Source organism: Mobula hypostoma, chromosome 9 (assembly GCF_963921235.1).
Source record: "Mobula hypostoma chromosome 9, sMobHyp1.1, whole genome shotgun sequence".
Taxonomy (NCBI): Eukaryota; Metazoa; Chordata; class Chondrichthyes; order Myliobatiformes; family Myliobatidae; genus Mobula; species Mobula hypostoma.
This window is the reverse complement of record NC_086105.1, coordinates 50,847,812-50,871,643: the sequence shown is the minus strand read 5'-3', so window position 1 is coordinate 50,871,643 and position 23,832 is coordinate 50,847,812. Positions and strand designations below refer to the sequence as shown.

General features: G+C 44.1%; 1 protein-coding gene across 2 annotated transcripts in view; it reads left to right on the top strand.

Moving 5' to 3' along the window:
* large1 (LARGE xylosyl- and glucuronyltransferase 1) overlaps positions 1-23,832 on the top strand; it is a 432,654-nt gene that overhangs the window by 129,794 nt on the left and 279,028 nt on the right. The window lies entirely within an intron of this gene.

Genomic DNA, 23,832 nt, shown 5'->3' with positions numbered 1-23,832 from the left:
TTAGCTTTTATCCTGCTGTTATAAGACTATTAAATAGTTCCCTATTGCAAAGAGATAGACTCTTGACCTCGCAATCAACCTTTTTATGATCTTGCAGGTTATGGTCTGCGGCCTGCACTGCACCTTCTCTGTAGCTGATACACTTCATTGTGCATTCCGTTACTGTTTAACTCTGTACTGCCTGGACACACTGTGGACATGATCTATGTGCACAGTATGCTAGATAAGCTTTTCACTGTATCTCAGGATATGTGACAATAAAAAAACCAATTCCAATCCACAGGTGCGAGTAGCCAGAATGTTTCCTCTTGGGAGAATCTAACATTGGGGGTCACTGTTTAATAATAAGGGACATCCATTTAAAGTAAATGAGGCAAACTCTTTGACTCAGAGTCCATGAGTTCTTTGAAATCCATTAAGTGTGCTTGAAACAGAGCTTGAGCATTTTTAAGGTGTGTCTAATCCTTGGTAAGAAATGAAGGTTTTTTTTATCTGTGCAGGAATGTTGAGTTAAAGTTGCTATAAAATTAGCCATGAGAGGCTTCGGGAGAGGTTTGAGGGGTCAGGAGGAACTCCTGATTGGTTTTTCATATGAATGTTTCTTTTGTGTGGCTGGGTATACAGATCGTGAGCAGGATTGTCAGAAATTTCTAGAGGAATAGAGTATAGGAGCAGGGATGTGATATTGAGGCTCTATAAGGCGCTGGTGAGACCTCACTTGGAGTACTGTGGACAGTTTTGGTCTCCTTGTTTAAGAAAGGATGTGCTGGCATTGGAGAGTGTTCAGAGAAGATTCACTAGAATGCTTCCGGGAATGAGAGGGTTAACATATGAGGAACGTTTGTCCGCTCTTGGACTGTATTCCTTGGAGTATAGAAGAATGAGGGGAGACCTCATGGAAACATTTCGAATGTTGAAAGGCATGGACAGGGTGGATGTGGCAAAGTTGTTTCCCATGATGGAGGAGTCTAGTACGAGAGGCATGACTTAAGGATTGAAGGGCACCCATTCAGAACAGAAGTGCGAAGAAATTTTTTTAGCCAGTGGGTGGTGAATCTATGGAATTTGTTGCCACGGGCAGCGGTGGAGGCCGAGTCATTGGGTGTATTTAAGGCAGAGATTGATAGGTATCTGAGTAGCCAGGGCATCAAAGGTTATGGTGAGAAGGCAGGGGAGTGGGACTAAATGGGAGAATGGATCAGCTCATGATAAAATGGCGGAGCAGACTTGATGGGCCAAACGGCCGACTTCTGCTCCTTTGTCTTATGGTCTAAATGTCCTACCTTTCCTATTGTCTTCTGATGCTTGCCACCTACATGGCTGCTCGTGGCAATAACTATAATGCACTGGTCAGATTTTGGAATTGTTTAAAAATCCTTTGAGGAGAAAATCTGTAGATGCTAGGAACCGATATACAGGAGGCCACCATTTAGGGACCCAAACAGTTGTTCCAGGTGAGGCAACAGTTCATCTGTGAGTCTGTTGGGGTCATCTACTGTATCCGGTGCAGCCTCCTGTATATCGGTGGGACTCGTGGTAGATTGGGAGACCACTTCGCCAAGCCCCTATGCTCTGTCTGCCAGAAAACAGGATCACCCAGTGGCCACCCATTTCAGTTCTACTTCCCATTACCATTCCGCCATGCCAGTCCATGCCCTCCTCTACTGCCACATGTAGGGTGGAGGAGCAATACTTTTATATTCCATCTGGGTAGCCTCCGACATAATGGCATGAACAGCGATTTCTCAAACTTCTGGTATTTGAACTCCCCCACCCTTCACTAGTACCCCATTCTCATTTACTCCCTCATTTTATCTCCTTACCTCCTTCTGGTGCTCCTCCTCCCATCCCTTTCTTCCATGGTCTTTTACCCTTTCCTATCAGATTCCCCCTCCTCCAGCCCTTTATCTCTTTCACTAATCAAATTCCCACCTCCTCCCACCCAGTTTCACCTGTCACCTACCACCATGTACTTCTTCCTCCCCTCCCCCCTCCTCCTCGCTCTAAATTCTCATCATTTTTTCCAGTCCTGATGAAGGGTTTTGGCCCAAAACGTCAACTGTTTATCCTTTTCCATATATGCTGCCTGACCTGCTGAATTCTTCTGGCATTTTGTGCATGTTACTTAAAAAATACATTATCTGCTTGCTGGTGGGTTCTAAGGCCATCGCAGAGTGCTTTTTATTCAGGAGTTGCCCCTGAGTGATAATGAATCTAACTCAGCATGCCAGGTGTTGTTTAATGGATACGAAAGGAAGGCAGTTGTGAGGGTGAGTGTAGCATTATTTGACTGCAGTGTCATTCCTTATTGCAAAAATGATAGATCTGTCCTGCCAGAAGATTGATTCCAACCTGGTCCACAGTCTGGACTTACAGATCATCAGTGTGCACGGGGAGTTCCTGAAATCCCTCTAGTTAACTCCTTGTACAACACCTTTTAACTTTTTTTTTAAGGGAAGAGATGAAAAGTTGGTAATGGAAGTTACAAGTGTAGTGCAGGCCATTCTGTCCAGCAGGGTTTGCTAGTCTTGATGCTCCATGAGCTTCCATGCACTCTTATCTTTCTGTTTCTTCACTATTCCCCATTAATCATTTCTTGGGACCTGTTCATCACTGCTATTGTCTACAGTCCCTGGTGGTTCTTGAACCAAATGGTTTACCGGGCTATTTCAGAGGGCATTAGGCACCTGACCACGTTGTTAGGCCTGGAGTCGTATACGAGCAAGATAGCGTAAGGACGGCAGTTTTTTTCCTCTCCGGAAGGATGTTATTTGAATAAACATCCAGTAAGGCATGGCACAACAGCATAGCATTCAGTGCATTGCTTTACAGTGCAAGCTGCTAAACTGGGGCTCGATTCCCTCCACTGTCTGTAAGGAATTCGCATGGTCTCCTCGTGACTGCATGGGTTTCCTCCGGGTGCTCAGGTTTCCCTCGGGGTCAGGGTTCCTGAGTTGTGGACGTGCTACATTGGCACCGGAAACGAGGCGACGTGTGGGCTGCTCTGCTCAATTCTTGCTGATTTAATTTCACGAAAACGACGTACATTTCAAAATACATGTGTCAAATAAAGCTAATCTTAATCTAATTTATGTGGTCATGAGTACTAATGACTAGTTTATTCCAAATGATAAACTGGAGCTTCTGTCTTCATGTCATTCACATCCTGTTGGGATTTGGTCTACCGGCTCCATAGTTTAATCAGTGCATCACTATCATGTCAACTAGCTTTCCTTTCAGAGCAATTTGATTATTCATTTGGACAGCCATTTCCACACTCCAATAGCCCCTTGGCAAAGGCGTGTCTTCTGAAGTCCTTTTTGGACTTATTAATGGCTGCCTGATGTTTGTACGTGTTTTTTTTAAAGTACTCTGGCTGAATACAACAATCTTTTGCAATTTACTTTGAGTCTCCATTCCAAGAGATCCAGCAGGAATATTTTCCGGCTACACACACATCTGTATGAGCTGTTGGGACAGGTTTACTGCAGCATGAACAAATTGAAAAGTCGGCAGTGATGCTGAGGGGCTGGGAAACTCTGGAGTTCGCCTTGCTGGAACCGTGTGGAAATGAAGCAAGACCAACAGGCCAGATTGGAGGACTGCAGAGATCGTGGGGGAGGCTGGAGAAGGTTCTGAAGGTGGGGAGGAACCAGTGATGGCTATGGAGCAAGTTGAGATCCCCACACTTGGACTGAAAGATACCATCTTCAAATCCCACTCTTGGATTATCTGAGGGCAGGAGAACTGCAGATGATGAAAATGGAAATTCAAAAAAAAAGAAGCATAATTATGGAATTCTCAACAGGGGTGGCATGGTAGAGTAGTGATTGGCACAATCGCTTACATTGCCAGCGATCTCCAGTTGGGGTTCGATTCCCACCACTGTCTTTAAGGAGCTTTAACGTTCTCCCTGTGACTTTGGGGGTTTCTCCAGGTTGTCCAATTTCCTCATACATTCTAGAGGCATGCGGGTTAGGTTGTGATCTGTTGGTGCTGGAAGTGTGGTGACATTTGTGAGCTGCTTCCAGCTGATTTGATCAAATTGACACATTTCACTGTATGTTTTGAGGCACATATGACAAAGCTAATCACTTAAAAATCTCTTTTAGACGGGAGTCCCTAACTTGGGGCCCATGGACCCTTCAGTTAATGGTGGGGGTCCATGGCATAAAATTTTGGGAACCCCTGCTTTATGGTCAGTCAGAATCCAAGCTGATGGAAAGTTATTGACCTGGGACTGATGGGCCAAGATGGTACTGATGAGTTTTGCGGGCAGAAAGCAAAATGACTGACTAGAGATGCTGTTTCTGGTCCACAATCACTGCAATCCATAGCCTGTACTTTCCCTTTGGGAGTTGTGCTTTTGAAGCATCTATACAACCTGGTGTTTTTGCAGTTACCTCAAGGATCCAGCGTACTGGACTCTCAAGATTGAAGGTGGCCTTTAGTGGCTGGAGTGGACCGTGGGCTGGATTGAAATTTCAGATTGTATTGAAGCAGCGGGGTCTGGGCCTGACAGTGGAAAAACAAACAGATGTTCAGCCAATTTAAGTTCTGAGCCAGATTTAAAAGATTAAAGTGTTGAGGCCAAGGGTGAAGGACAAACCGGTTCTCGGCTTGCTACTCCTTGAGGCTTTACTTGCCTCAGCACTGAACTGACTCTGCAGCTGTGGCCTGCAGTCATGGGCACTGCCACTCGCCCCAGTGCTAAACTGGATCCGTGGCCGTGGACTCAATTTCAGTGACTCTGCGGTTAATGATCTGTGTATTATTTGTTCACGCTTTCATTCTTTGCACAATTTGTTCTTTTTATTCACACATTGGGTGATTGACTGCCTTTGTGGTGAGGGTTTCTTTGTTTCATGACTGCTTGCAAGAAGATGAATCTCGAGGTTGTTTATGACAAGAATACTTTGATAGTGTATTTTGACTTTAACTTTGAATCATAGGACCATAAAACATAGGAGCAGAATTAGGCCATTCAACCCATGAAACCTGCTCTGGCAGCCCATCATGGCTAATTCCAGTTCAAACCCATATGCCTGCCTTCTCGCCATATCCTTTGATGCCCTGACTAATTAGGAAACGATCAACTTCTGCCTTAAGTATATACATGGACTTGGTCTCCACAGCAGTCTGTGGCAGAGCATTCCACAGATTTACTACTCTCTGGCTAAAAAAATTCCTCCTTTCCTCCGTTCTAAAAGATTGCCCCTCAATTTTGAGGCTGTGCCTTCTAGTTCTGGATACCCCCATCATAGGAAACATCCTCTCCACATCCACTCTATCTAGTCCTTTCAACATTTGGTAGGTATCAATGAGATCCCCCTGCAATCCTCTAAATTGCTGTGAGTACAGGCCCAACGCTGCTAAACATCATGGCAGACAAAAAATGTGTGCTTCTGTCATTAGTTTTTCCCCTGCCCATGCAAGGAACAATGACAGGGTGTGATGTGATGTCCATATGTTGCTACTTTGTAGTGTTGCCGCTGAGTTAGTATAGACCTGGTTTCTTGTGATGAATAAACTTCTGGTAATAATTGCCAAACTCACCATGGTTTCCATGTGATCTAACCGGGACAAGCTACCCATATGAGGAACCTGTCGAAAGCCTTAAAAAGTCCAAGTAGAGTATCTACCATCCTGTCCTATGCTTGTTTAGCTCACCTCTTCAAAAAAAAACTAGTCAGATTTGTGAGACATGATTTCTCATACTCAAAGCCATGCTGACTATTCCTAATTAGTCCTCGTCTTTCCAAATGCCAGTAGATAGTGCCTCTCAGAATCTCCTGCAGTAACTTTCCAGAACTGTGTTGGGTTCATTGGCCTTTACTACTCTGGTTCACTATCTGCTGTTTCCAGAACTGGAAATGGAGGCACTTCAATTTATTTTTCAATTCACGTTATTGGCCACTTTCTAAGAGGTTCAGTTGTTGTTCAGACCAAACATCAGAACGGGGAAGAAGTATGGTCTAAGTGACTTGGACTATGCAATGATTGTTGGTGCCACACGGAGAGATTTGATTACCTCAGAAATTCCTGGGATTTCACACACACGTCTCTAAAGTTTACAGAGAATTGTGCGGTTAACAAAAACACACTCTGTGTGCGAAAACATCTCATTAGTGAGAGAGGCACCTCCTGTAGCTAACAAAGTGGCCAGTGACTGTATGTAATGGATATTCTCAAGTAATTATGGTTTCATGGGTGCCAGTCACTTGTATAAATGGTCAAAGTGTTAGGTCTTAGGATGTGACAGCATGTCTCAATATAGAGCTAGTGATAGCTCACTCCTTGTTATCTGTACTGGAAATACTTGCGTTTTAGAGCAGGCTCTCTTGATCCTTCTGAAGAGGGACGAAACAGGTCAAGGCAGTAACTCATTAAGCTTGATTTCACGAGGAAAGTACAAAGGGAACGGTTATAATCGGATGTGTTTATTCCAGTCAATATAAATTGTCTTATATAATGGAAAATAACAAGCATGTTAGCACAGTATACGCTCCCAAAACATTAGTGGCCGCATTACTTGGTGTTAATTCTAATCGACTCCCCATGTTAACTTGGAGCAGGGGTTCCCTATCTTGTTTTTTTTATGCCATGGACCCCTACCGTTAACTGAAGGGTTTGTGAACCCGAGGTTGGGAACCCCTGACTTGGAGTGATGGAGCATGAAAATGGCCCTATACTCCTGAGTCCATGTTGATGGTCAACCACCCGTTTGTACTAAACTCACTTTACTCACCCAACATCACTTCCCAATTTTTGACTGCCGCGTCGCTGTGGTGTTGATCTTCATGTTCACAGGCAGAAAAGGACAAAGGGTTTTCCAGCTCAGTGGTTATATGGTTATTGTTAACAGATTGCTTAATGTTCGTAGTTTGAAATTACAACAGCGTGTTACCCTGTGTTTCATTTCCTAGCTTATGGTGATGCACACCACTTGAGAAGATGAAATTACATTGAAATGCACTTGTTATATCTTTGCATTTCTAACAAAATTTTTATTGCAGGGTTATGACCATTTGTTTTGATCAAAAGGAGCACAAGTAAATATACTGCAGCTAAGCCTTTGACTTCCCACCTTTGGTTTCAAAGCCTTCCCTGGTTTCACCGTTTGCTGCAGCATGTGCATGTATCTGAGCTGAGTTTTATCTTTCCCATTCCCTAGCACGTTCCTTTGATTTTGTACAGCTGGTGAGTACGGAGAGTAGTTTTCTAAAAGTACCCTTCTATTCTGGGCCGGAGCATTCCGCTCAATGAAGCAACGTGCCGAGTCAAACTGCCTCAGGAACTTTAGTCAACAACTACTCTGCTAGATCCAGATTTTGCGTCCTAAATGTAACAGCTTCAGTGTCTCATCATGTGTTTCATTTGGGAGAGCAGCTTTGTAGAAGGCTTTGGAATTGCTAGCAGATTATTAGCAGACAGATGCCATCACTGAGTGTTCTGTCTGGCTGGAGAAAGCCCATGATGAATTCTCAGCAATGGGGCAGGCTGTCAGCTGAGCCCAGTTGTTTAGTCTGTCAGAGCTGACACAGACTGTGTTTCATCGAACATAATTTGCTTGTTGTGCTTCGCCATTGTGTTTCTTTGGAAGGCAAAAGCATTGTTCACTCTGATGTGATTGGTGGTCGTCTATGCAATGCCTTGGGATTTGAAGGTGGCTTGCTTCCATTTCAGTTCTGTAGGTTCTGAGGTGGCTGATGAGGCCAAAGTGGACACTGCCAACTCTTGCAGATGGTGCTGGGAGCTAAATACTTTAACAATCGAAAGAAACAAATGTGCTGAAAATCTAAAATGAAAACTGAAAACGGGTTAGGCCACACCTGTGGGAAAAAAATCACAGAACAGTACAGTGCAGGAATAGGCCCACAATGTCTGCACCGAACATGATGCCGAAATAACCTAAATCTCTCCTGCTGACACATGATCCATATCTTTCCATTCCCTTCATAGTTATCTGCCTATTTAAAAGCCTCTTATATGCCACTCTTGTATCTACTTCCACCACTCTCCCTAACAGCATGTTCAAGGCAATAACACTTGGTGAAAAAAGATCTTGCCCCACACATCTTTAAGTTTTCCTCTTCTCAACTTAAGTACATGTCCTCGAGTGTCTAACGTACTATTTGTGATAAAGATTCTGAGCGCCTTCTCTGTCTGTGTCTCTCATAATATGAGCTTTTATTGGGTTTCCACTCAGCCTCTAAGGCTGTGGAGAAAAATAACTCAAGCTTGTCCAACTTTTCCCTTATAGTTCATACCATCTAATCAAGGCAGCATCCCAGCAGACCTCTCCTGCACCCTCTCCAAAGCCTCCACATTGCTCCTGCAAAGGCTCAGCCAGAATTGCCCACAACAACGCAGCCTAACCAAAGTCCTATGCAGCTGCAATATGATTTCTTTAATCAATGTCCAGACTGGTGAAGGTGAGTCCGCAGATGACTCCTTTATCAACTAACTTACTTGCGTGGCCACTTGAATTAACATTTTAGGTTGAAGAATTGTGGGGCATTCCTGGAACAGAAGGGGCAGTGACGTGCAGCAGTGACTCCCCTAGTTCCATGGAAGGATCTGTCACCTGATCCACAGCTTGCTTCTTTTCTCTAGCATGTTCTGTCTTTATTGTGGCTTCATATCAAGGTACCCAAGTGAGAGAATGATGTAACTCAACCCATGAATAAGTGACCTGGATCTTCAAAAGACTTGATGAAACTCTACATGCAAGACTTCAGAAGAGCTAAAGATGATGAAGTGAAGTAGCAAGTTATCGGGTGGCTGCAGCTGCCTTGATAGTGTAATGTTGATGAAATTGGTGACTGGGAAGAAACAGGCATGGATCCGTGAAGATCCAGAGGTTATAGGTCTAAAAAGATGCTGAGGACAGGAAGCCTTAGACATTTCCAGCCTCTGAAAGGAATTCCTTTAATATGACTTTAAGGCTTTGGTGGTATTGGCAGGGCCAGAGTGTGGGACATTGGGAAGGAGCAGTACCATGCAGTGAGCTTTTATATTGGTTCCTCAGTATGACTGTCAGTACGATGATGGGCCTTGAATTGCTGGCTATATCTTGATCCTAGTGCACAACCGACTGGCAGTGAGAACAGGCAAGAGTTCATCATATTGATCTGGGATTGGAGCAACAAAGAGTCCAGATCAATTCTGTGTGGTCTTCTGTGAAGGAAGTGGTGAAGCTATTGGATTTTTACACTTCGGTACTGACACCAGTCACTGAGCTGTGACTGCCAGATTGGCACGGTGGAATGTAAAGTCTCGGTCTGTCTCTACAATCATATCCTTCAAACCTTTGCACTCAGCTGTCGGCCTACAAACTCTTATTTCCTCGGTTATGGCTGAATTAAGAATAATATAAAAAATAAAGTTAGAGGTGCAGATATAGACTAAAATGTGTATAAATACATACCAGCCTGTATTTCCAATGTAAGCAGCATCATAAGATGTGGTTTGTAAAGTGCTTATAGTGCTATGAGTAAGATAATCGATAAAGAGGGGTCAGGGGTCTGATGAGAATTGATCGGATTAACTGCCTAGGGGAAGACACTTTAAAGACGTTTTGCTGATTATGTCTAACAGTGACCATATGGTCATCACATTTTCCTGTATTTGGCTATTTCCTATTTAAGGTCCATTATAATTGTACTTAACCATCTTTGTTTTACAAGTTACCCTGCTCCCTCTTTTTTTATTGCAGGGATACAGACATTTGTTTTGATCAAAAGGAGCACAAGTAAATGTACTGAAGCTAAACCTTTGACTTCCCACCTTTTGGTTTCGAAGCCTTCCCTGGCTTCACCCTTTGCTGTAGCATGTGCGTGTGCCTGAGCTGAGTTTTGTCTTTCCCATTCCTTGACACGTTCCTTTGATTTTGTACAGCTGGTGGGCACGGAGAGTAATTTTCTAAAAGTGCATTTCTATCCTGGGCCGGAGCGTTCTGCTCAGTGCCCGCTTAGGGAAGCAACACGCAGGGTCCCACTGCCTCAGGAACTTCAGTCAACAACTACTCTGCTAGATCCAGATTTTGTTTCATAACTGTAACAGCATCAGCGTTTTTTTTTATCATGCATTTGATTTGGGAGAGCAGCTCTGTAGAACGCTTCGGAATCGCTTGGTGCTCTAGCAGATTATTAGCAGACAAATGCCGTCACCGAGTGTTCAGTCTGGCTGGAGAAAGCCCAGTGCATGATTAATTCTTTCCAGCGGGGCAGGCTGTCAGCTGAGCCAGTTCTGGATGCCAAAGGAAGAAGGAGCCAGTTTAGTCTGTCAGAGCTGCTGCAGACTGTGCTTCAATGAACTTTCTTCGCTTGACGTCCTTTTCAATTTTGTTTCTTCAGAGGACTGAGGCATGTACACCATGATGTGATCGTGGTGATAGGTGGTCATCCAAGGCAGTCCCTTGGGATTTGAAGCTGACTTGCTTCCATGTAATTCTGTAGGTTCTGAGGTGGTTAATGAGGCCAACGTGGACACAAGGCGAACTCCCCCGTAGACAGGGCCAGTGGCTAAATATTGTTGACAATGGAAGGCACTGCACTTGCTAGAAATACAAGATGAGAACTGAAAATGCTCAGCAGACTAGGTGCACCTGTTGGAAAAGATCATAGAGCAGTACAGTGCCGGAATAGGCCCATGATAGCTGCACTGAACACAATGCCAAAATAAACTAAATCTCTCCTGCCTCTCCATTCCCTTCATATTTACCTCCCCATTGAAAATCTCTGTCATACCTACCTCCACCACTTCCCCTGGCAGCCTGTTCAAGGCTGGTACACTCTGTGTAGGGGTGGGGGGGGCGGTGGGTGGAAGCAAGCTTGCCCTGTACACCACCTTTAAACGTTCCTCCTCTCACCTTAAATGTGTGCCCTCAAGTATTAGACATTTCTACCTGGAATAAAGATTCTGACTGCCTTCCCTGTCCACTCCTCTCAGACTGTTATGAACTTCTATATGTTTCCTCTCGGCCTCTTGCACTCAAGTTCATCCAACCTCTCCTTGTAGCTCATTCCATCTGATCCCAGCATCCAGATAAATCTCTTCTGCACCCCTTCGAAAGCCTCCACATCCCTCCTTTAAAGGGGCGAGCAGAATTGCCCGCAGTGGTGCAGCCGACCCGAAGCTCTGTGCAGTTGTATTAACTGATCTACTTGTGTTGCCACTTGAATTAACATTTCAGGTCAAAGAGCCTTAAGGCATTCTTGGAAAAGAAGGGGCAGTGACTTGTAGAAGTGACTCCTCTAGTTCTGCGGGAGAATGTTTGTGAGCTGACCCACAGCTTGTTCCTTTTTGCCAGTACTTCCTGTTTTTTTTTATTGTGGTAGAAGATTAGGTCACCCACGTGAGAGGATGATGTAGCTCGACCTGTGAATATGTGACCTGAATCTTAAAACACTTTGAGACACTGCATAAAACATAGAACCAGTGTTTTAACTGAAGACAAACTCTTCCAGCTCGAAGGTCCTGGACCCTTCTTCAGTGAAATGAAACAATGAGTTAAAGATGATAAAGCTTAGCAGCAAGTTATTGGGTGGCTATCTTGATGGAGCACAGATGGTGACATTGATGAATTTTGTGGCTTGAGGAGAAACGTGCAGTAACCATCTACAGCATGGTTCCATGGAGATTCAGAGGTTGCAAATCTTAATAGGGAGTTGGGACAGGTAGCTGTACACACATCCATCCTATAAAATAATGCCCTCTTGTATGACTTTTGTTGCTATTGGCAGCGACAAGATTGTGGAACAGTAGCAGGAAGTGGTTGTGGTTGTATTGCACTGTGGTTAGCTTTATATTGGTTGCTCAGTGTGGTTGTCACTACAGTAGTGGGCTTTGAACTGCTGATCATATCTTGATCCCAGTAAGTAGTTTGCTGGGCAGTGTGGTCAGGTTGATTGGAGACTGCAGCAACAAATAGTCCAGCTCAAGACTCCCTTCGCTGTCACCCCTCCCCCCCGAGCCCCCTTGGCCCTTCACCCACCCCCCCTCACCTTGCCCTCCGCCCAGTCCTGACCCTGTGACTGTGTCTCTCTCTCTCTTTCTCTCTCCCCCTTTCTGCTTGCCTATCTCTAGCATAACTACAGATATTTGCACACTTTACTGACTTTATCTGTGTCTGTTTTCTCCTCAATCCATCTGATGCCCAGCAAGTTTTTATTCACCAGTTGCTGTGGAGCAGAGTGAATTTTGCCCAAATATCCCTTCTGCATTGTCTTTTATAAATCCCCCTTGACATATCAGCATGCTTGAGCACGTTCATTGCTGCCCTTGCACAGCGAGCTGATCTCACACAAGAACATTTTATGGACAATTTGAGTTGGTTCCCAGCTGTTTCACTGACCATCACCTCTCGTTATGAGGAGCTGGCATTTTGAGATGTGTCTTTCCAGGGCCTCGATCCTCTGCGTTTCTCCTGTACGAGCCTTTTTGTTCACCCCACCTTCTCCTCACTCGCCTTTACCAATTAATTCCTAAACTAATAAATCTTGCCCTTCCCTGTGCTCTCCTGCCTTTTTATACATTTCTTGCTCTTAATTAAATGCTTTGAACTCTTTGGCAGAAACTTTGGCCAGCTCTCCCACTGAGTTTCTGCTTCTGTGTCGGCCAGCTTCAGTTCAAAAAGCAATTTTCTGTTTTCTCAAGGAAGATTTATGCGAATGCTGCCTGGGCTTGTGGGCCTGATTTTATCGGGATGGGGTAGGAAGACTGAGAATTCATCACTTCGAATGTTGGTGACTGAGGAGTGACCTTTGAGCTGCATATGAAATAATGAGGGGGGCATTGATCATGTGGATGCACAAAGCCATTTTCCCCATGAAAGACAACCAGACACTGGAGAGCCTGGGTATAATGTGAGAGGAGAAAGTTTAAGAGATCTGGGGGACAACAACTTCACACAGGGTAAGGTACATGTGTAGAGCAAACTTGCAGAGGAAAGGGTTGCGGTTAGGTCCAATAACACTTTAAAAAGTGCAGACAGGAATATGGGCTATACATGGACAAGTGGGGCTGGCTTAAATGGGCCTCTAGGTCAGCATGGACTTGTTGGGCCGAAGGGCTTGTTTTCATGTTGTGCCTCTGAAATGGTCTCTTGCTAGGGTGGGAGGCAACAGTCCCAGGTTCCTGTTTCTGTGGCTGGCCCACATTCTCCGGTGAGTTTTGTTAGATCAGGGTCTAAATTGTCATGTTTTCTTATAGATTGACTTTCTTTATACTTGCTGATACGTTTGTACAATCCCCTGTTTGTCTGTAAATGCTCAGTGGATTTTCGGTAATCTGATTTTGTACTTTTTGTGGTTTCTTTGTGTCACACCATAAATCAAGCTGTCTCATAGACGTTTCTTATCAAGGCATTTCCTCATCAGTCTAGCTTTCAGTCGAAGACCACCAAAATCTTTTTGTTCTCTGACTTTGCTTTGTCCTCTTCCTTTGGTTTTTACTTACAATGCAGTTATTTCTCTAATATGAGCACCTAATAAAAGAGAGTAACCACACGATTTATGCCCATTCTTGACTTCCAATGAACCTTCTGGACAATATTATCTCCAGATTCAACACCTTGAAAGCCACTGACCATAAACTGTCAGTGCCAAGTGAGCTATTTTACTGGCATCTAACCCAATGCCATCTGTTTAACATTGCAATCTGAACTGTCATACTGCCGCATAAAACTCACACACAGCAGCGTTCCTCTACCTCTTGTGAAGGTGGATGGCTCCCTGCCATTTACTGACTACAGAGAGAAGAAAATTGCCTGGGAAACTGAGGTAATTCATAGTTTACGGTGCACTGCTTCGCGTTAAATGGCGGATGATAGGAAGCGTATTAACTTTTGTTCTTGGGCTCGTCTCTGGCTTGGGGCTGCTCGGCTGGAAGCTGAGGAAAAGAGTGAGTCAGAACCTGAAAAGAAGTTTATCCTGCACTTAGAGTCGAAATGTCTGATCACAGGAGGGCTGCCTAAGCTGGCTTCTAAGGCTTTGAAAATCCTAATGTTGAAAGTGTGGAATGTGTAAGCTATTCCTTTAATGTCCATGAATGACTCCATCCGTCACGGGATCTTAGTAGCAAGAAGTGACTTGTTGCCTGCTCTTTCATCTGTGTGGGAGACCATTCATTGTTGGCCCCTTCTTTGACAGGTGATAAATCAGCTTACGAATGTGTAGCCCAGGTTACATGCTGTGTGTTTGACCTTTTCAGTTCCTTTGTTTGGCATGTTCATGTACCAGGGCCGCAGGATATTGCAGAGAGTGGTGAACACAGCCCAGTCTATCACAGAAAACAGCTTCCTCTCCACTGCCTGTCTATGCTTCCCTCTGCCTCGGCAAGATGGGCAAAGACCTCTCCTACCCTAGCCATTCTCTCTGTTCCCCCCTCCCATCGGGCAGGAGATATAAAAACCTGTGAAGACTCGAGGGCAGTTTCAATCCCACTGATATAAGACTCTTGACCAGTCCTTCCATACAATAAGGATGAACTGTTGATCTCTCAGTCTACCACATGTCAGCCTTTGCATTTTTACTTGTCTACCTGCACTGCACATTGTCTCCAAATATAACAACCCATTAAGTGGCTACTTCATTAGATATACCTGTACATAATAAAGAGGCCACTGAGTGTATGTTCTATGTTCAGAGATGCTCTTGCGCACACCACTGTTGTAACGTGTGCTTATTTGAGTTACTGTCACCTGCCTGTCAGCTTGAATCAGTCTGGCCATTCTCCTTTGACCTCTCTCATTAACAAGGCATTTTTGCCCACAGAACCATCACTCACTGGATTTTTTTTTTGTTTTCTTGCACCATTCTCTGTAACTCGAGAGACTCCCGTGTCTGAAGATCCCAAGGAATCAGCAGTTTCCGAGATACTCAAACCACCCTGTCTGGCACCAACAACTATTCCACAGCCACGGTCACTTCGATCACATTTCTTCCCCATTCTGATGTTTGGTCTGAACAACAACTGAACCTTTTGGGCTATGTCAGCATGCTTTGATGCTGCCACGTGATAGGCTGATTAGATTATTTGCTTTAAGAAGCAGGTGTACATAATAAAGTGTATATTCTGCATTCTTTGGCTGTTTTCCCCTTAATACCACCTCAGTGTGCTTGTGTATGATGTGATTTGTCCGGATGCTGTGCAAAACAAAAGCTTTCACTGTGTCTTGGTACCATGTGACAATAATAAACCATTATCAAGCAGCTTATGCTCACAGGCAGTTTGATCAGTCCAGGCTGACTGTACCCAACCACTGCCCTGATTAGTAATTTAAGTCACTGGATCAATTAGATGCAAGATGTCTTATTAGCAACACAGGTTCTTGTTGTTAATGGCTGAGCAGCTGATCTAATGAAAGCAGAGAGCTTAAAACAGGCATGATTTTAAAAACTGCTATATGCTTGCCTCACGTGTACCTAGTCAGCATCCAAGCTATCCTGCTCACACAGGTAAAACATTAGTTTGTAACAAACGTGCATCAAAGTTCAAAGTAAATTTATTATCTAAGTACGTATATGTCCTGAGATTCAGTTACAGGAAAATAAAGAAACACAATAGAGTTTATGAACAACTGTACATAACAAAGACTGACAAACAACCAATGTGCAAAAGAAGACAAACTGTGCAAATAAATAAATAATGAGAACATGATTTGTACAGCAAGTTTTAGGTTGTGGGGCCAATTTAGTGTTGAGGTAAGAATTATCAGAATTTCATTAGAATTAAGTGTTAAGCAACATTGTTTCCTTGGGAAAATGAAGTGAGACAGCATAAAAGCTTTGGAAGTAGAGAGTGGGAGATAACTGGGCATTTGAACTCACCCACGAATATGAGGAAGGTTTTTGTAACCTGAGGTGTTGCCTGAAACAGTCAATAAATTTTGACCTGCAAGAACCTGGAAACAATTTGTAATCTAGCTTTCCTTATTCTGGTGGGGAGTTCACTCTTTGCTTATCAAATAGTAGATGCTGTCACCACCATTTGGGAATGATTAACGGGTTCCTACACTTTACCTGTTTCAAAAAAAATCCTTTAGTATGAGTGTCCATTGAGCAAAATGGCCACCATACCTAACCTCAATACATTGCACGTGTACACTTCCTTAGTTTGTCTCCTGTCCCATCATCACATCTGGAGATCTCTCCACTGCCTCCTACCACTAGACAAAGGTGGTGGTGTTTTGGTACTCTAACTCACAGATCAGATGGCAGCTTGCGGACATGTCTGCTTACCTATCCCTGGACTCAGGACCCCAACGACTGAGGTTGTTGCCTCTCGTGCCATCAGGGACCAAATCACATCTCTTCTCCACACACTCCTACCCGGCCAGGGACCAAATCACATCTGGAGATCTCTTCTCCACACCCTCCAACCCGGCCAGGTGAAGGGTCTCGACTGAATCAGAATCTTGTCTATTATCACTTAGATATGTTAAGAATTCTGGGTTTCTTTTGGCAGTAGTACAGTGAAAGACAGAGTTACAATAAAAAAGTTAAATTAATGCAAGGGGGTTCCTGAGGTAGTGCTGATTGGTATATGGACCATTCAGAAATTCGCTGGCAGAGAAAAAGAAGCTGATCCTAAAATGTTGAGTGTGCATCTTCAGGCTCCTGTACCACCACCTTGATGATTGTAATGAGAAATGGGTGTTTCCCAGATGATGAGGACTCTTATTAATGCCACCTACTCGAGGCACCGCCTTTTGAAGATGTCTTTGGCGTGGAGGGTGGTGCTGTGATGGAGCTGGCTGAGTTTGCAGCCATTTGCAGCCCTCTTTCAATCCTCTGCAAACCCCGACTGTCCATTTCCCTCCGTGCTGAGTTTTTCCAGCTTTTGGTACGTAGCTGCTTAGTTACGCTCTCAGTGCTACGCCGCACCGTGGTGTGAGCTCTGAGGTTCAGTGCAGCAGCCGGCTTGAGCAGTGAGATCTCACTCAACGAATCAGCACGGCATGTAAGCAGGTCAAATTACAAGAACACTGAACAATGTTGAGAAAGGAATTTTATGTTTAAAACAAAAAATTCCATCATTAAGTCCCTGTTCCGGCATGCCTGTACAAAGCGTGGCACTGTTTTGTTCGTGCTTGCTCGTGCCCAACACTGAAGGTCACAGAGGCTGCTTTGGGTGTCAGGGAGACCGAAACTAAGTGGAGGAATTTTCATGCCAGAACTGGGCCATGGTGCAATGCTGGAGAGTGGAAAGTTGTAACTCCCTCCCACTCGATTTGGCCAGGCATGGAATCAGAATTAGGTTTATTATCACTGTCGTTTGTCCTGACATTTGTTACTTTTGTGGCAGCAGTACAATGCAAGATATAAAAATAGTTGTGTTACAATAAATAGTGCAAAAGAGGAATAACGAGATCGTTTTCATTGACTCATGGACCGTTCAGAAATCTGATGGCAGCGGGGAGGAAACCATTCCCAAATAGTTGAGTGTACCTCTTCAGGATTTTGTACCTCATCGCTAATGGAAATGTTGAGAAGAGGACATGTCCTGGATGGAGATGGCTCTTAATGATGAACCACTGCATCTTGAAGTTGTTCTTGATGGTGGTGGGATTGTGCCTGTGATGCAGATGGCTGAGCCGACAAACCCTCTGCTCCTCCTTTCAGTCTTGTGTTTTGGAGCTCCGTCACCAGAACGGTGATGCGGCCGGTCAGGACATTCTCTACGGTACATTTGTAGGAATTTACTCTACACTCATTAGGGTAGCAAAAAAGGTAGTGTTCACAGGTTCATGGACTCCTCAGTGGTCTGATGGCAGAGGGAAAGAAGCTGTTCCTGAAACGTCATGCACCTCGGGCTCCTGTCCTCCCTCCACAATGGCACAATGAGAGCAGCTGTCCTGATGCCCCTGAAGTTTAGCAGTTGCTATGGAGGGCAAATGGCCATCAGCAGCAACCTGGAGGCAGTTGTGCAGGCACCGATGAGACTGCAGCTTGAATATTGTGCATAGTTTTTGTCTCCTTGACTGAGGAAGGTCAGCGAATGTCACTCGGCAAAGATTCTGATATCTGGAGTGACAGGATTGACGTAATAAGAGAAATAGAGGGAGTTAGGCCTTTTCACTAAAGTGAGGAAGAATGAAAGGGGATATGATGGAAACCTACAAAATTCTAATAGGACTGGGCAGATTTGACATAGGAAGGATGTTTCCTGAGGAGTCCAGGTCAGGGAGGCACAGTCAAAGCACAAGACTGATGTTCGGGCAAGATGACGGTGCACTCAGTCACAGCAGCACCTCTGGGTCCAAACAAAGGTGTAATTATTTATCTTTTTTTTTAATAATTGCCTGACATTGCTGGATATTAAGAACATCAAGTACTGCAGGTCCACCCAGTCAGCGAGTTGCTCGACAGCAGTGGAGCGGACCTGTTGCCTGCTACAGCCACCCAAGGAGGAAGGCATCAGAGGCGGTGCATGTTCCAACAACTGGTGCAAGTAATTATCTCGGGTGTTTTCTTGTGAACGCCAGACCCTGTTGGATATTGGTTATGGACAATATTACAGGTTAGATTCATTGGTGAGACCGACGGTGGATGAGCTGCGTAGCCTCGGTTGTCGCGTGGGCCAGGCCGTCCTGCCACAGGGTCACCTGTTGCAGCCACCCCGGGGAGGAGATGGTCCCTCCCGTTGATACTGCCCTCCAGTGATTGCTCTGCAGAAGACTAGCTGGATTGCATTTGTCTGCAGCAGCCTGATGAAGAGCTGCGTGCTCTATCTTGCAGAAGCTTGGCTCTAGGATGACATCCCATGGACTGCAAGTCTACAGGCCTTGACAATCCATGGACTTGGGCTACATCATTATCACCTTTTGTGTGACTGAATGTTTTATTGCTATCATAGTTGTTTGTGACTGTTGGTACTATGCTTTTTGCCTTGGCCTGGAGGAACACTGTTTTGTTTGGCTGTATTCCTGTGCATGGATGAATGAAAAATTTGAACTTGATGAGGAAAAATTTATTTATCATGATTAGAACATAGAACACTACAGCACAGTACTGTCTCTTTGGCCCATGTTGTGCTGACTTTTCAATCTAACCTCTCCCTCTTACACAGCCCTCCATTTTTCTACCATCCATCTGGCTATCTTAAGAGTTTTATAAATGTTCCTAATGCATCTGCCTCTATCACCACCCCACAGGACATTCCACACCTGGCATTTTCTGTGTAAAAATGTACTTCTGACATTCAACCCCCCCCCCCCCATATTTCCCTCCAATCTCCTTAAAATTATGCTCCCTGGTATTAGTTATTTCCACCCTGGGGGAAAAGGTCTTGCTATCTTCTCAATCTATAACTCTCACAAATGAGAGAAAATCTGCAGGTGCTGGAAATCCAAGCAACACATACAAAATGCTGAAGGAATTCAGCAGGCCAGGCAGTGGCTATGGAAAAGAGTACAGTTGACGTTTCAGGCCGAGGCCCTTCAGGACTGGAGGAAAAAAAGACTGGGGAGTCAGGGTAGGGTCTTATCATCTTGTACACCTCTATCAAGCTACCTCTTATCTTCCTTTGTTCCAAAGAGATGTAGCTTGCTCAAACTATCCTTATAAGACATTCTCCTTAATCCAGGCAGCATCCTGGTAAATCTCTGCACCTTCTCTAAAACTCCCACATCTTTCCTATAATGAGGTGGCCAGAACTGAACAAAAGTGTGGTCTAACCAGGGTTTTATGATTGTGGTGCAGTTGTGGGGTTCCCCACCAGTGAAATCTGCTGAAACCAAATTATTGCATTTGCTCAAAGAAGAGTTGGATGTTTTTCCTAGGGCGGGGGATTAAGGGAAAAGGGGAACGGCACATATGAAGCACTGAACTTGGATGATCAGCTGTAACCATTTTGAATGTCAGAATGTGCTCAAAGGCTTGAATGGCCCACTCTTCCTGCTTACCATCATGACAGATTTCTCAGAGATGACCTTTCACATCATAACTGAACCCCAGACTCCTGGGATTCCGGATGACAGATCTACACAGTACTGAATCTGCTCAATAACTTAGCATCCATAATTCTTTGGTGCAGGCAATTTAGAAAATTTATAGACGGCCCCAAAGAAAATTATGGTCATTCCACTTCTAACTGGGTGAACTTTTAAAAAAACAATGCGGCTCTCCTCCCTTCCTCCCCCTCCCATCCCCACTCACAATTCGGGACCTTCCAGATCTTGCTTGCTGCTATGCCAAGTTTCCTAATCCTGTGTTAATTACCATTCATTTTCCTAAACTTCAGAGACTACAGTCCCTAATCTTCTGATCAGTACAGGAAGCCTTGGACTCTGAATAAGGCATTCATATTTGTTCTTGGGTGAAGTGAACAAAGCTACCTGTGACAGCAATATTAAAAATGAGAGACCAGGATTAAGAAGGGTCGGGTGGGGAAGAGTTTTAAAGGAGATTTGCGAATGTAAGCTCCTTTTACAGAGTGTTTGATATCTGGAGCATGTTTTCAGTGGGGGTAGTGAAAGCAGGTACAATTGCTACATATAACAGGTATTTCAACTGATTCAAATGGGAAAGGCATAGAATAATATACTCCTAATATAAGCAAATGGGATTCAGATAGGAAAAGGCTGGCATGGATGTGGTGGGCTGAAAAGCCTGTGTCTGTTGTTGAATTGTGTTGCAAAAGCTTTACATAATGGCAGCAATATCTGAAGTGTAAAGTGTGGCTGTAACCTGCCTTTTTCACAAAAATCCTCAGAATTCTGCATCAGTGATTTGGTTGCAGTCCATAAGAATATAATACACAGGAGTGGGATTAGTTCACTCGGCCCATCGAGTCTGCTCTGCCAATCAATTATGACTGTTATATTATCCCTCTTAACCATATTCTTCTGCCTTCTCCCTGTAAATTTTAACACCCTTAAGAACCTATCAACCTTGGCTTTAAATATGCCCATTACTTGGCCTCCACTGCTGTCTCTGGCAATGAATTCCACTGGTTCACCACCCAGTAGCTAAAGAAATTCCTCCTTGTGTCCATTCTAAATGGACGTCCTTCTATTCTGAGTCAGTGGCCCCTGGTCCTAGACTCCTCCACTATAGGGAATGATCTGACCACATCCACTCTGTCTAGGCCTGTTAATATATGATAGGTTTCAATGAGATCCCTACTTTCTACTAAACTCCAGTGAGTACATGCCCAGAGCCATCAAGTGCCTCTTGTACGTTAACCCTTTCATTCCTAGGATCATTCTTGATCAATCCCCTCAAACTGAACTTCCAAAAATGGGATCGGTGATACACTGAGTATCTCTCTTGTTTCAATGCTTTCCAGTTTAGTATGAGATCTCGAGGCATGACCCATACAGTACTTAGCGAAAAAAACGCATCTTGCCATGTTCCTGTCAGTCTCCATCGCCTGCTCGCACTCTGGTATGTTACCATAGTGTCCTTCACCCACCTTGTATAAATGCTACCTGTCAGATACGCAATGCTCTACTTATCACATAATTTCAGTTTCCTTCAAATCTCACAACCTTCAGCCACAGACATCTTTTATTTTTAGAAAAGAAATCTGTGCAATCTTTCCAAAAGAAAAATAATAAGCATCTTCTTTCAAACTGAACAATAATGGCATCACAAGTAGGAAATGTCTTCCTTTTGTATAGGTTTACCAGCAGTGATTTAAAATTATGTGGTGCACTTTTGTAAATAAAGCATTGAATGGCTCTTCATAGGAACATTGTGCACAAAATTTGCCACTTAGGCAGTTATTAAAAGGGGTGCCTGAAAGCTGAGTAATAGGGTGAAGTGTCCACTTAGCTGAAAGCAATGCTATTTGCATGGAGCAGTGGGGTGCTGGGAATGGTCTGACATACTGTAGATTGACTTGAGTGTTGTACTCTGGGCAAGAAAAAGTCCAGAGATTAAAGAATGGGAGCTTCACATTTAGGACACCAGTAATCTAGCTACTTGTAGCTCCTACCTGTCTGTCTTGCTCCTCTGGTCACTTTACCCTTGTCTTTGCATAGATTTCCAGTGTTTCGGCCCCCAGTTCAGACACATCCCTTCCAAATGTTCCTTTCCATTTAATCATCCTCCTAATACAATTTTCTACTCCAACCTTCTCCTGCAAGTGCTTAAACCTGTACCTGCAGATAAAGTAAATGAGGACTCTGATATTCTAAGAGACCAGCGTCTTCTGATTGCCTCTCACAATATATCATTATATTCATGTGGTCTCCAGTCTTGTATCTTGCAGAGTAGGTGCCTTCTCTCTTGCGCTCAACGGTGTGAGAGAGGCAACTATCTCATTAGAAAAATTGTTGTGGTCTCTTCTTTGATGGTCCTTTGGTATCATAGACATCATACCTACACTCCATTTCCTTGGATTCCAAAGTGACTAGTGCCGTTGTGGGAATCCCTTCTCTGTCTTGTCCGCAAATGGACTTTATTTCATGTTGTACTGAGGCACTGTGACTTTGACATGCAGATCTTCGCTAATGGTCACTTTATTTATAAAAATATGTGCGAGAGTGAGTTGGGAGGTGGATGATATATTCACTGACTCTCCACCAACCTAAATTACAATCCATCAGCGATCTGGGTTCACAAAAGCTCGTGTTGAGGACCAACTGCTAAAACAAGGACACAGCCCCTAAGAATGTGGCAGCATTCTCGGAGGCTGTGGCTTTTACACGCAGTTTAACATGAGGTAAACAGGCCGTAATGGCTGATGTTGAATCACGTGATGCTGCAATTCTGACCGCCATTGCTGTATGGAGTTTGCATGTCTCCCTGTGGCAGCACACCGGCTTCCATTCAGAATTAGTTATTACAAGTTGTCCCCTACATAAACCAGTGGTAGAATAATTAGGGGGAAGTTACTAGGCAAATGAGTATGAATAGGTTACAGGCAAATGTGTAGGTTAATGGGAGTGACAGGATTGCTCTTAGAATCAGCAGAAACTTGATAGTCTGAATGGTGGCCTCTTGTGTGGAAACATAAGACACTGCCCGACTGAGAGGTTAATCTATCTGGAATGGAGGCTGTTATTGTTCAATGGACTTGTCAGCTTTGGTTTGATCCTTCGTGCAAGTACCCCTGACTCTGTTCTGCAAGCTACCAGCCTCAGGGTAATGTGTCGAAATTGTGGCAGTCTTCAAGGAAGGAGACAACTGTGGCAAAAATGCACGAAACAAAATGGCAGGCTCACCTCTAGGAATTAAAAATTCATGATATTTGTCAGAGTCATTAATATTTAGTTGAAGTGTTGGCAAGCTATATTTATTTCAAGGCTTTGCACTGAAACTATTGAAAATCGGAAAGACTATGGTGTGTGTGGGGGGGGCGGGGGGGGCTTCATTTCCACTAATGGTGTTGACTAATAATCTCTTTATCAATTCCAGGTTTTATTAAGTCAGTCAGAATCTCTTCGCAGGTATTGATTGAGCTCTGATAGCACTTTACTGTAGCAATAAATCAAAAGCTTATCTGCCAGGGGCTGCAGCAAGGGAAGGTGACCCACACATCAGAATCATTCAGAGCAACTCCTGGCAGGAGCAAGCTCAATGATTTGAATGGAATTTGTATTAAAGAATGACCTTTCAACCTTCAGTGGCTGTAATAATAAATAATATGTGGAGTGAAGAACTCGAAAGGGTGTTACAGATCGTCTAATCTGATCGAAGAACTTGCTGGTAGTGCACACTTAGTCTGACGCCCCCTGAACTTCCAAGCTCCTGAGAATCAGGATCAGAATTAGGTTTAATATCACTGGCATGCGCTGTGAAATTTGTTGTTTTGCAGCAGCAGTATATTGCAATACATAATAAAAAACCATAAATTACTGTAAGAAATGCCTGGTTGTAT